The sequence below is a fragment of the Hipposideros armiger genome, unplaced genomic scaffold (assembly GCF_001890085.2).
Source record: "Hipposideros armiger isolate ML-2016 unplaced genomic scaffold, ASM189008v1 scaffold_276, whole genome shotgun sequence".
NCBI classification, from domain to species: domain Eukaryota; kingdom Metazoa; phylum Chordata; class Mammalia; order Chiroptera; family Hipposideridae; genus Hipposideros; species Hipposideros armiger.
This window is the reverse complement of record NW_017731626.1, coordinates 616,600-626,945: the sequence shown is the minus strand read 5'-3', so window position 1 is coordinate 626,945 and position 10,346 is coordinate 616,600.

The following is a 10,346-nucleotide window of genomic DNA, read 5'->3' as shown; positions in this document are numbered from 1 at the left end:
CCAGCTCCAGGTTGAGCTGTTGTTCAGCATCTTAGCTGTGGAGGGCAGTGTCACTGGCCCTCATATGTGGGATCCGAACCGGGGCCCTGTGGCGTCCCAAGCCAGTTCTTAACCATCACGCCACTCGGCCGGCCCGTCGGGCCATATCTTTAAATCTATAAAATTACATGAGCTTGGAATGATCTAAAGTATATTATAGTAAGTTAAAGGTTTTGTTTACTTTGTGATATTTTTTCTCATTGAGTTTATTTTCTTAAGCATTTTTATTAAAAAACAGGTTAGAAAAGCTTAATAATTTTAATTGACAAAAATCTAGACGTACATTTTTATATTGAAAAGTGTCTTCAGATCTGTATTTCTTTTGAATTCTGATTCCCATATTTCTTTGGAAAGGCATTATCTCTGGACAACATATTGTCTGTCTTTCCTATGTTAGCAGAACCATAAACTTCCTTAAGAGCATTATAAGATGCAGAAATGTTAAAACTCAAAGTTCTGCCATTTTAGTCATATAACAGACTCTTCTTTTTTTAATAGCAGAAAAGTTTGAGTCCTTCCAACAGTCAGGCAGATGTTGCCTAAGTGCTGTCTCTATATTCATTAGCCCATAATGAATCTATTAATTGAATATGTAAGTTTGGCTAATTAAATGTAAGACATTTCTTCAGATTTAAAGGGTAATAATAAAAAATTTAAACTGCAACACCAGATCAAGCATTTAAGAGTTGATAAATGTGAACTGGAAAGTGCACAATTCCAATATAAATTAGTTAATTGCCTTTGTTAATTTAGGTGAAATACATTAGTAGAAGGTCAATCCATTTGAAGCTTGATGTGTTTTTCAAATAGTAAATTAAAAATAGCAAATCAAAGAGAACTATGGAATGGGAAGCATGGAATCCACTTTTCTAATCCAGAGGTTGCAGAGTAGACTCAAGTAACCCCACAGAGTTAACCTGCTGTGGGGTAACCAGTGTTTTCTCAAACTGGGCTATGTCTTACAGACATCAGGAAGCTGTGTTAAAAATATCAATGCCTTGGGCCCCTCCTTATACCAATTGAGATCTCTAGAGATGGGACCAGGCACCCACATTGTTAAAAAAAACCCTAAATGATTATAATTGGAAACTGGGTTCAAAACCATTGAACTACTCCATGAATGTCTGACCCTCTGACTAAGCAGGAGTAAAATGGCAACATCAATCTATAGCAGGTATATAAGCATTAGAAACATGACCTAGTGTCCTATTTAATGCTCTCTTTTCTTCCTAAGTGGGAAAAAAAATAAGCTTCCCTTGGTCCTTCCTCTATTTTCTCTCCTGGCTAGGTCTATAGCAAAGGGTCTTTGTAAAAAAAGATTTTTATTAAAAATATAGCTAACATATAAGATTATATGAGTTTCAGGGGTATAACATAGTTATTCAACATTTATATGCCTAAAGAAGTGATCACCATGAATAGCCCAGCAACTATCTGACACTGTACTATACCATCACAATATTATTGACTATACTCTCTATGCTGTACATTACATCCCCGTGACTTATTTGTTTTGTACCTGGAAATTTGGACCTCTATTCCCCTTCACCACCCCCCACTTTTTAATTTTTCAATTATAGTTGACATTCAACATAATTTTATATTAATTTCAGGTGTACAGCATAGTGGTTAGACATTTATATAATTTAAAAAGTAGTCCCCGACTAGTCTAGTACCCACCTAGCACTATACATAGTTATCACAATATTATTGACTATATTCCCTATGCTCTACTTTAAATCCCCATGACAATTTTGTAACTACCAATTTGTATTTCTTTTTTTTTCTTTTTCTTTTTTAGCTGAGCCATCCTGCCAACTGTTGGCAGCTCAGCGGCAGCTCAGCTTGGGCTGGGAATCAAACCGGTGACCCTGTTGCTCAGAGCTCGCACTCTTGAGTGAGCTCTTAACCAACTGAGCCACTCGGCTGGCCCCAAATTTGTATTTCTTAATCTCTTCATTTTTTTATCCTGTCCCCTAACCCCCTCCCATCTATCACCCCAATAAATCTAGTACCCATCTGACACCATACATAGTTATTACAATATTATTGACTATCTTCCTTATGCTATACCCTATATCCCCATAACTATTTTGTAACCACTAATTTGTATTTCTTAATTCTTTCACCTTTTTTACCCACACACACTTCCCCTCTCCCATCTCCATCTGGCAACCATCAAAATGTTCTCTGGATCTATGAGTTTGTTTCTGTTTTGTTTATTTTATTCTTTAGATTCCACATATAAACAAAATCACATTGCATCTGTCTTTCACTGTCTGACACTCCCCTCAGCATAATACCCTCCAGGTCCATCCATGCCACTGCAGATGGCAAGAACCCATTCCCTTCCATCACTGAGCAATATTCTATTGTATATATGTACTACCTACTCTTTATACACTCTTCTACCGAAAGACACTCAGGCTGCCTCCACATCTTGGCATTCGTAAACAGTGCTGCAATGAACATATGGATGCACACGTCCCCTCAAAATTGCATTTGGGTTTCTTTGGATAAATACCCCAAAGTGGGATTACTGGGTTCTTCTTTGTCTTTTGTTATGACCTTTGTTTTCAAGTCTGTTTTGTCTGATGTAAGTATTGTTAATTCAGCTTTTTTTGTTTGCTTGCTTCCATATTCATGTAATAACTTTTTCCATCCCTTTGCTTTCTGTGTGTGTCTTTCAATCTGAAGTGGGTCTCTTGTAGGCAGCATCTCTAAGGGTTTTGTTTTCTTATCCATTCAGCCCTCCTATGTTTTGATTGGAGTATTTAATCCATTTACATTGAAAGTAATTGTTGTAGATATGTAGCTATTGCCATTTTATTATTCATAATTTTGTTTATTTTTTTCCATCTTAAACAAGTCCCTCTAACATTCCTTGTAATATTGATTTGGTGGTGATGAACTCCTTTAGGTTCTTCTTATCTAGGAAGCACTTTATCTGTCCTTCGATTTTAAACGATAGCCTTGCTGGGTAGAGTACCCTTGGTTGTAGGTCCCTGCTTTTCATCATGTTGAATATTTTGTGCCAATCCCTTCTGAACTGTAAAGTTTCTGTTGAGAAATCAGCTGACAATCTTATGGGAGCTCCCTTATAAGTTACTAGTTGCCTTTCTCTTGCTGCTTTTAGAATTTTCTCTTTGTCTTTAACCTTTGCCATTGTAATTATAATGTGTCTTAGTGTGGGCCTGTTTGGGTTCATCTTGTTTGGGACTCTGTGCTTCCTGGGCTTGTATGTCTGTTTCCTTCACCAGGTTAGAAAAGTCTTCAGTCATCATTTCTTCAAATACGTTGTCAATCCTTTGCTTTCTCTCTTCTTCTCTGGTACTCCTATAATGCAAATATTGTTATACTTGATGTTGTCCCAGAGGTCTCTTAAACTATCCTCTTTTTTTTTATTCTTTTCCCTTTTTGCTGTTCTGATTGGCTGTTTTCTGCTACCTTGTCTTCCAAATCACTGATTCAATCCTCTGCTTTATCTAGTCTGCTTGTGATTGCTTCTAGTCAGTGCATTCTTCATTTCAGTGATTGTATTCTTCTCTTCTGACTGGCTCTTTTTTATGGTTTCTATGTCCTTTTTTATACTTGCTATCTCTTTGTTGAAGTTCTCACCAAGTTCCTTGAGCAGCCTCATAACCTTTGTTTTGAACTGTCTCTGGTAGGTTGTTTGCCTCCATTTTGTTAGTTCTTTTTCTGATTTTCTTCTGTTCTTTGGGGCACATTTCTTTTTTCCTCAGTTTGGCTGCCTCTCTGTGTTTGCTTCTATGTATTAGGTAGATCTGCTATGTCTCCCGGTCTAGGCTGGGTGGCCTTAGGTAATAGTTGTCCTGTGGGACCCTGGCACAGTCTCCCTGGTCACCTGCTCTGGGTGCTCTAGGAGTGTCCCTTGTGTGGGTGTGTACCCTCCTGTTATAGTTGAGGCTTGATTGCTATTGGCACATCAGTAGGTGGGATTGACCCTCAGGCTGATTGACTGTGGGGTTTGGCCACTTCCACAGCTTGTGGGCTGCCATGTTGGGGGCTTACCGCATTGAGTGGGATTCGCCCCAGTAAGCTCCGGTGCTTATTGAGACTGCCCTTTGTGTGTGCTACTTGTGGGTATAATTGGGTAGTGCTCTGCTGAGCTCTGAAGCCAACCTCCAGGTATGTTGGTTCTGGAGCCTCGTGGGAGGGGCTCTGATGCAGGCCCCAGTCACCCACTGCCTGTGACAGGCTGGGACTACCTGGTAGGAGCTACAAAGTGATCCACAGTTTTTTGCTGCCTGTGCTAAACCTGGTGTCATGTGGGAGAGGCCACACTGCAAACTGAGGAAAACTGCCACCAGTAATGGGTCTGGGGTAGCTCCACAAAATTCCAGGACACCTTGAGGCCTGCTGCCACCTGTTGACTCCCTTAAGGTTCAGCCCCTGAGAAAGACTTGTGTCGTACATGAGTTGAGTGAGGCAGGGTCTTAGTGAGTCACTATAGTGAGAAGCATTGTGGTTACCAGGTTAATGTAGACTCTGGTTTGTGCCAGTTCTGAGCCTGGAACTACTCAGCAAAAGTCTCAGAGCACACTGAGGCCAGTCGTTTCCTGCCTGGGGCCTGTGGACTCCTATAGTTTTCCAAGAAAGAGTGCAATGCAGGTGGGACTGGCTGCTTGTGGAGGAAGTGCCTCAGGTGTTAGGGAAATTGGGTGGGGTGGGGTCCCAGTGAGTCCGCAGAATAGGCAGAGGAGCTCACCAGACCAATCAGATTCATATTTGGCTGTAAGCAGAGGGGGCGGGCTCGACTTAGGAAAGACTGTGTCTGCCTGCCAAGGACCTCCCAGAGAAAATGGCAACTGTCCTGTAGCCCTCACCTTCAAAGCCACACACCTTAATCTGCCCACCATATGCCTCCGACACCCCCCAAGTCATCATCTCTCCGCTAGAGCACAAAGTGAGTGCCTGCCAGCAAGTGAGTCTGTGTGCAGGCCGTTTAAAGGGACATCTGGGTTTCCCACAGCCTTCCACCCTACCTGTATGGTCAGAATCCCCACTGTTTTTCACAACCAGATGTTGTGGGGGCTCTTTCTTTGCACCAATACTCTAGGCTGGGGAGTCTGGTGTGGGGGCTGGGGTTTCTCGCTCCTCCGTGGGTAACCTCCATGACTGAGACATCCCTCCTACCAGTCTCTGCCCTTCCTACCAGTCTCCACATGGCTTCTTGTTTATATTTTTTAGTTATAGGACTTCTGTTCAGCTGGACTTCAGATGGTTCTCAAGGTGGATTGTTCTGTAATTTAGTTGTAATTTTAATGTGTTTACAGAAGAACGCAGGCACAATGCTTATCTACTCCACCTTCTTGGGTCTCCTCTCCCAAAAGGTCTTATACTTGAGAACATTTACCTTGGATTTTGGAAGTAAGAGGCAATCTCAGCTCCAAGGATTTGCTTTTGGGAATTCTAATTTTACAAATAGTTAAACTTACTGAAATACATTAGTTACCTTCATACTAAAAAATGTCAAGGGAGTTCTTTGTAGAGCCCTGTTTTGGAAAATGTTATCTTTATCTCTTGTGTCTTACGTTCCCCCCCCCCCAAGCACCTAGAAGAGTATACAGCCCATGGAAAGTCCCAACAAAAGTATTTGTGACTAGGCTGTCTCCTCTCTGAAACCTCTTTCACTTTCATTCTGCACTGCATATTCTGACTTCTTTCCCGTCTCGTGGCCCTTGAATAGATTTACACAGGCAGTTACTGTTATTCCGCATACTTCTTTTTTTGTTCTTTGTAGACTTTCCATCAATGATTGGCTCCTAATGTAGCATCCACGAGTACTAGTTCAGTTGAAGCTGTTTGATTGATAGAGGAAGAAAAAAAAATCCAGGTTTAGCAACAGCAGTTAAACAGTCACAGATCCTCTGAAAAGGGGAATATGTATGTCTGAAGCGAGAGAGCTCCTCCTCTGTAGTCTGGAGCTGGAAGTCCAGATTGCACGCCTGTGTCCTGGCTCTAATGCTTCCCGTTTTTGTCCTGTGCCTTTCACAGATTGAACAGTGTGGTTGAGAAGAAAGAGGCTGGCATTTCCCCTCTGTTGTCAAGACATTCAAAGTGTTCCTCATTATCTTTTCAGTGACTCCTTCCAGCATGTAAAAGAGGGAAACAATGACTGTTCATTTAGTCTCATTTTCTAGTGACTGTAAATATGACTCTCTGTCCCAAATATCACCAAAATTCATATGAGAATTCCTTACACCCAAAGACTCTTTGGGTGAATGACTGTGTAAGAGGAGAAGGACTTGAGGGAGACGCTTATGTTTAAGAATGGGAGAGTCCTAAAGAAGTAGTAACAGTTAAAAATTATGTGTGGACGTAACAAATTTTAAAAGTAAAAAGAAGGAATGTGAAAGAAAAAAGTAAAAAGTAAAAACTAAGGAATGTGAAAGAAAAACAAATGAGTAAACTTAACTTAGCTACATTCCAAGCACTTATCTTGGTAAGAAAAAAATAAATACATTCTGGAGCTTACCTATTAGTAACTCTTCTTTGCCCACCATGATAAAAATAGTCACTTCCAATCTGAGACACACCCATGTAACTTGATCTGGGGCATTGCATGCTCTGAACTACTACATGAGCAGGACTTGTAGGGTTCTAAGTACTTCACTTTCTATGGTAAATAGGGCTAATGAACACTATCATTCTTTTCCTAAAAGTCAAATGGTCTTTTAATGGAAGTCCCTCTCCTAAACCAATTATAGTTTAAAACTTGTCTACATTCTGGCATTTTTTTTCCTCCAAAGTAATTCAAATTAAAAATGTAACATCTCCAAAGATTCCTCGTCAATAGCAGGTAAAATACATTGAATTCAAGCTATTGCTTTTTGAATGACAATATTCACTTGCATGTACATACCATCAACTGCAGAGGGAGCTAATGTCTTTTTCCTCAGGCCAGTCAGAAAAAGCTGCGTAGCAGGGATATAATTTCTCTCGGTGCCTAAGTGTGATTATTGATATAGTATTGAGCTCATCTCTGCACCTAAATTGAAGACTTTAAATGTATATGAGGTGGAGCTGGGCTTTACAACAAAGACAAATCTAATTTTCACTTTTAAAATAGATTCTTGAGGTTCCCAAAAGGTGGAGGATGTATTTTAAAAGGCAAGAATTGCGTTTTGTATCAAAACATGATTTTTGGAGTCATACCAATTAGGATTCTACTCCCTGCAACCACAAATACTCCTTTTCATAGGCTGCAGTCACCAGAGGACACATCGGGGCACGAGGTACTTAATATGTAGATAATTTTTATGGTTAATAAATGCTGCAATCTCAGCTTCTTTTTTTCTAGATGTTGGAAGGAAAAGGATACTTAAATGAGTGTTTAGATCTCAACTAAGAAGTCAATATTCATGTTAACTAAAAATATAAGTAAATTTATTTAATAGAGTTTTCATAATGAGTCCAAAATACTTTGTTACACATTTCAGGATTAAAATATGTAAAGCTCTTTATAAGCGTTTGTTAATAAATTAAATACCACTTCTCTATAAATATACCATGCATTAAGCTTTCCTGTTAAGAGTTTTCAGGAAACATTTCAAATAAAGTAGCTTAGCATATCCCATTTGAGATGAATGAGATCATTAGGAAACACTTATATGTGAAATAAGCCCTCATTCTGCATACAACCCAAGGGCCCTAATTTTTTTAATATTTCAAACAATGTGCCCCTTTCAAATCATTAGACTTAGAGACATTTAAGGAACTGATTCAATTAACCCAGAAGAGAGAAATGCTATAATGTGTGATTTATTTTTGCAGATAAATTAAAATGCAAGTGTATCTGTTAGAAAAGGTAGGCTGTCATCATGGTTAGTAATGGGAATGGAAAGGCAATTAAGCTGGGCCACCTGAGGCTGAAATAGCCCCTGAACATGGAAGCTAGAAGTTCAAGCTGGACATTCAGTTACTGTCAAAACTAAAAGTGTTCCTTCGTTGGGAGGAATCTTTGTGCTCCATTTTGTTTCCCTCACTGATTTCTAAAACACATTTCTCAATTTAACAAATGATTTCCCCCCTTAGCTGAAAATTAAAAAGAAGCTTAAATTGCTATGGTTTTATACCTTTAAGTCAAACTTCATGTAAAGCCGAGGTCTTAACATGACAATTTTGCATTCTATTATTTAGGTGAGGAAATGTGAGGCAAGAATTTGCTTTTCTCCTCTACAATCCAGGATATTGGCTCGACCAGGCCTAATAAATTGTTTTCACAAGGAAATAAATAGAGCGTGCTACAGCTTACATTCCCTTGCACAGGGGCTTTAAAACAATATGCATCCTAAATAATAAATAATTACAGATGGAGGAGAGTGGAAGAAGGAAACATTATAAGAGTGGGAAAAAAGTGTTTCTTAACCAAATCAAGGAAAAGACTGAAGTTCAAAATGTTAGAAATCTGAAGGTAGTTGTGAAAGAGACTGCCACTTTAACCATTGTTGAAATCTATAGAGGAAATGAAAGGATAATAAAATGATAATAAAAGAAAGAAGAGGAGAGGAAAATAGGAATGTGAAAGGGATGTTAAGGCAGGCTTAAAAATCAGTAATGGTGCCAACTTGGGCCAGTGAAGCAACGTCCTCCACAACTAGACTGAAGAACAAAACGACAGCAACTTGTCTATTCCCCTTCCCCCAATTCCCCAGCGCTGTTCCCATCCCCCAATTCCCCAATAAAAATCTTTAAAAAAAAATCAGTAATAGCAGAATAAGTCCTATGGACAGAAACCAAGAACACATACACTGACAAAGTAATAATTCACTGTTCTTCTCTGCTAAATCTTGTCCCCCATCTTGAATTAAAGAGCTTGGACCAAAAAAAAAAAATGGCTGCAATCATGAGCTAAAGATAGGGGGAAAATTATTTTTTCAGAGGATGATTATATGGAGAAAAAAAATCTTACAAATCTATGAACAGAAAGGTTTATAGTAAAAGATAGGGGAAAGCAAAACAAAATCTAAGATCAGGAAAAGAAAATGTTTCTTAGAGAGCATAGGAAAGTTACTTTCACTTATGGTAGAAGTAGTCAGTAGGGCCACAGGGAATGTGTTTCGTCTTTTGCTCAAATCACTCAACAAAAATTTTTATTAAATAGTTATGTGCTTCATGCTGTTTTAGAAATTGAGGGAAGGCACAAGAGAAATAGAAGACACAGTCCTTGTGCTAATCACTTTACTTCTAGTTGGAGAGGAAGTCTCACACAAAAGAAGCCATCAGGGGATAAGTCAAGCCAGCCTGCCATCTGTCACTGTACTAGACCTTTCAGAGATGTTTATGAGAAGAAGCCAAGGAATCCTCCTTTTCCTGCCTGGAGAAGAAGGAAATCTCTTTACTTGCTCTACCTCTCTGTGTAACAAGTGTTAATTTAATAATTCCATCATACTGTTCCTTCCTTGGGAGACATTTTCCAGCCACCTTGATAGAACTAGCGTTAGCAAGCAAGAAGTAGATCAAGGGTGAACAACCCCCATCTTATGCTTGGAGAAGAATATAAATCAATGGTTTCTAGTTTGTGATAGTCTTTCCTGACAATATTCATTTAGTAGTTTAACTTATGAAGATTTCCCTTTTCTCTTCCTCTAAATCTTTTGATGGCTTCTCATTGTCTCAGAAAGTAAGGTCCTTGCAAATTTGAGTCAACTGCCTTGCCCACCTCATCTGCTGCTCCTCCAGCACGTGAGTGGCTGGAAAAGATATTCTCACATCTCTACGCCTTTGCTCTTGTGGACTCTCCTGTCTCTACTGTCCTTTCCTCCCTGTTGAAGCCTCATTCCTCCTTTAAGGCCCAGCTCAAAGGTTAGCATTCCCAGAGAGCTGACCTCTTCCTTGGTGGAGCAGCCAGATTATGTTGCTGACCCTCTTTTGTAACTTTTCCTCAAGGCCTCTCATAGTCAGTGATCCACCTCTTTGTAAGGAAGGGTTTCAAGCTCACTGAAGGGAAGGTCTGTCCCTCTTGCTTGTAACCCAGCCTCCAGAACCTTTCCTTGCATTGGAATGTACTCAAAACTTGTTTGCAGAATTGTCCTAAGAGCACCATTGGTTTCCCTTGCTGCTACCTCCTCCCTCTACCCAACTAACTCTAAGGCCTTACTTTTTTTTTTTAAAGATTTTTATTGGGGAATTGGGGGATGGGAACAGTGCTGGGGAATTGGGGGAAGGGGAACATACAAGTAGCTGTCCTTTTGTTCTTCAGTCTAGTTGTGGAGGACGTTGCTTCACTGGCCCAAGTTGGCACCATCATTACGCTCTTCCCGGGCGAGGCAGCTCAGTCGCCG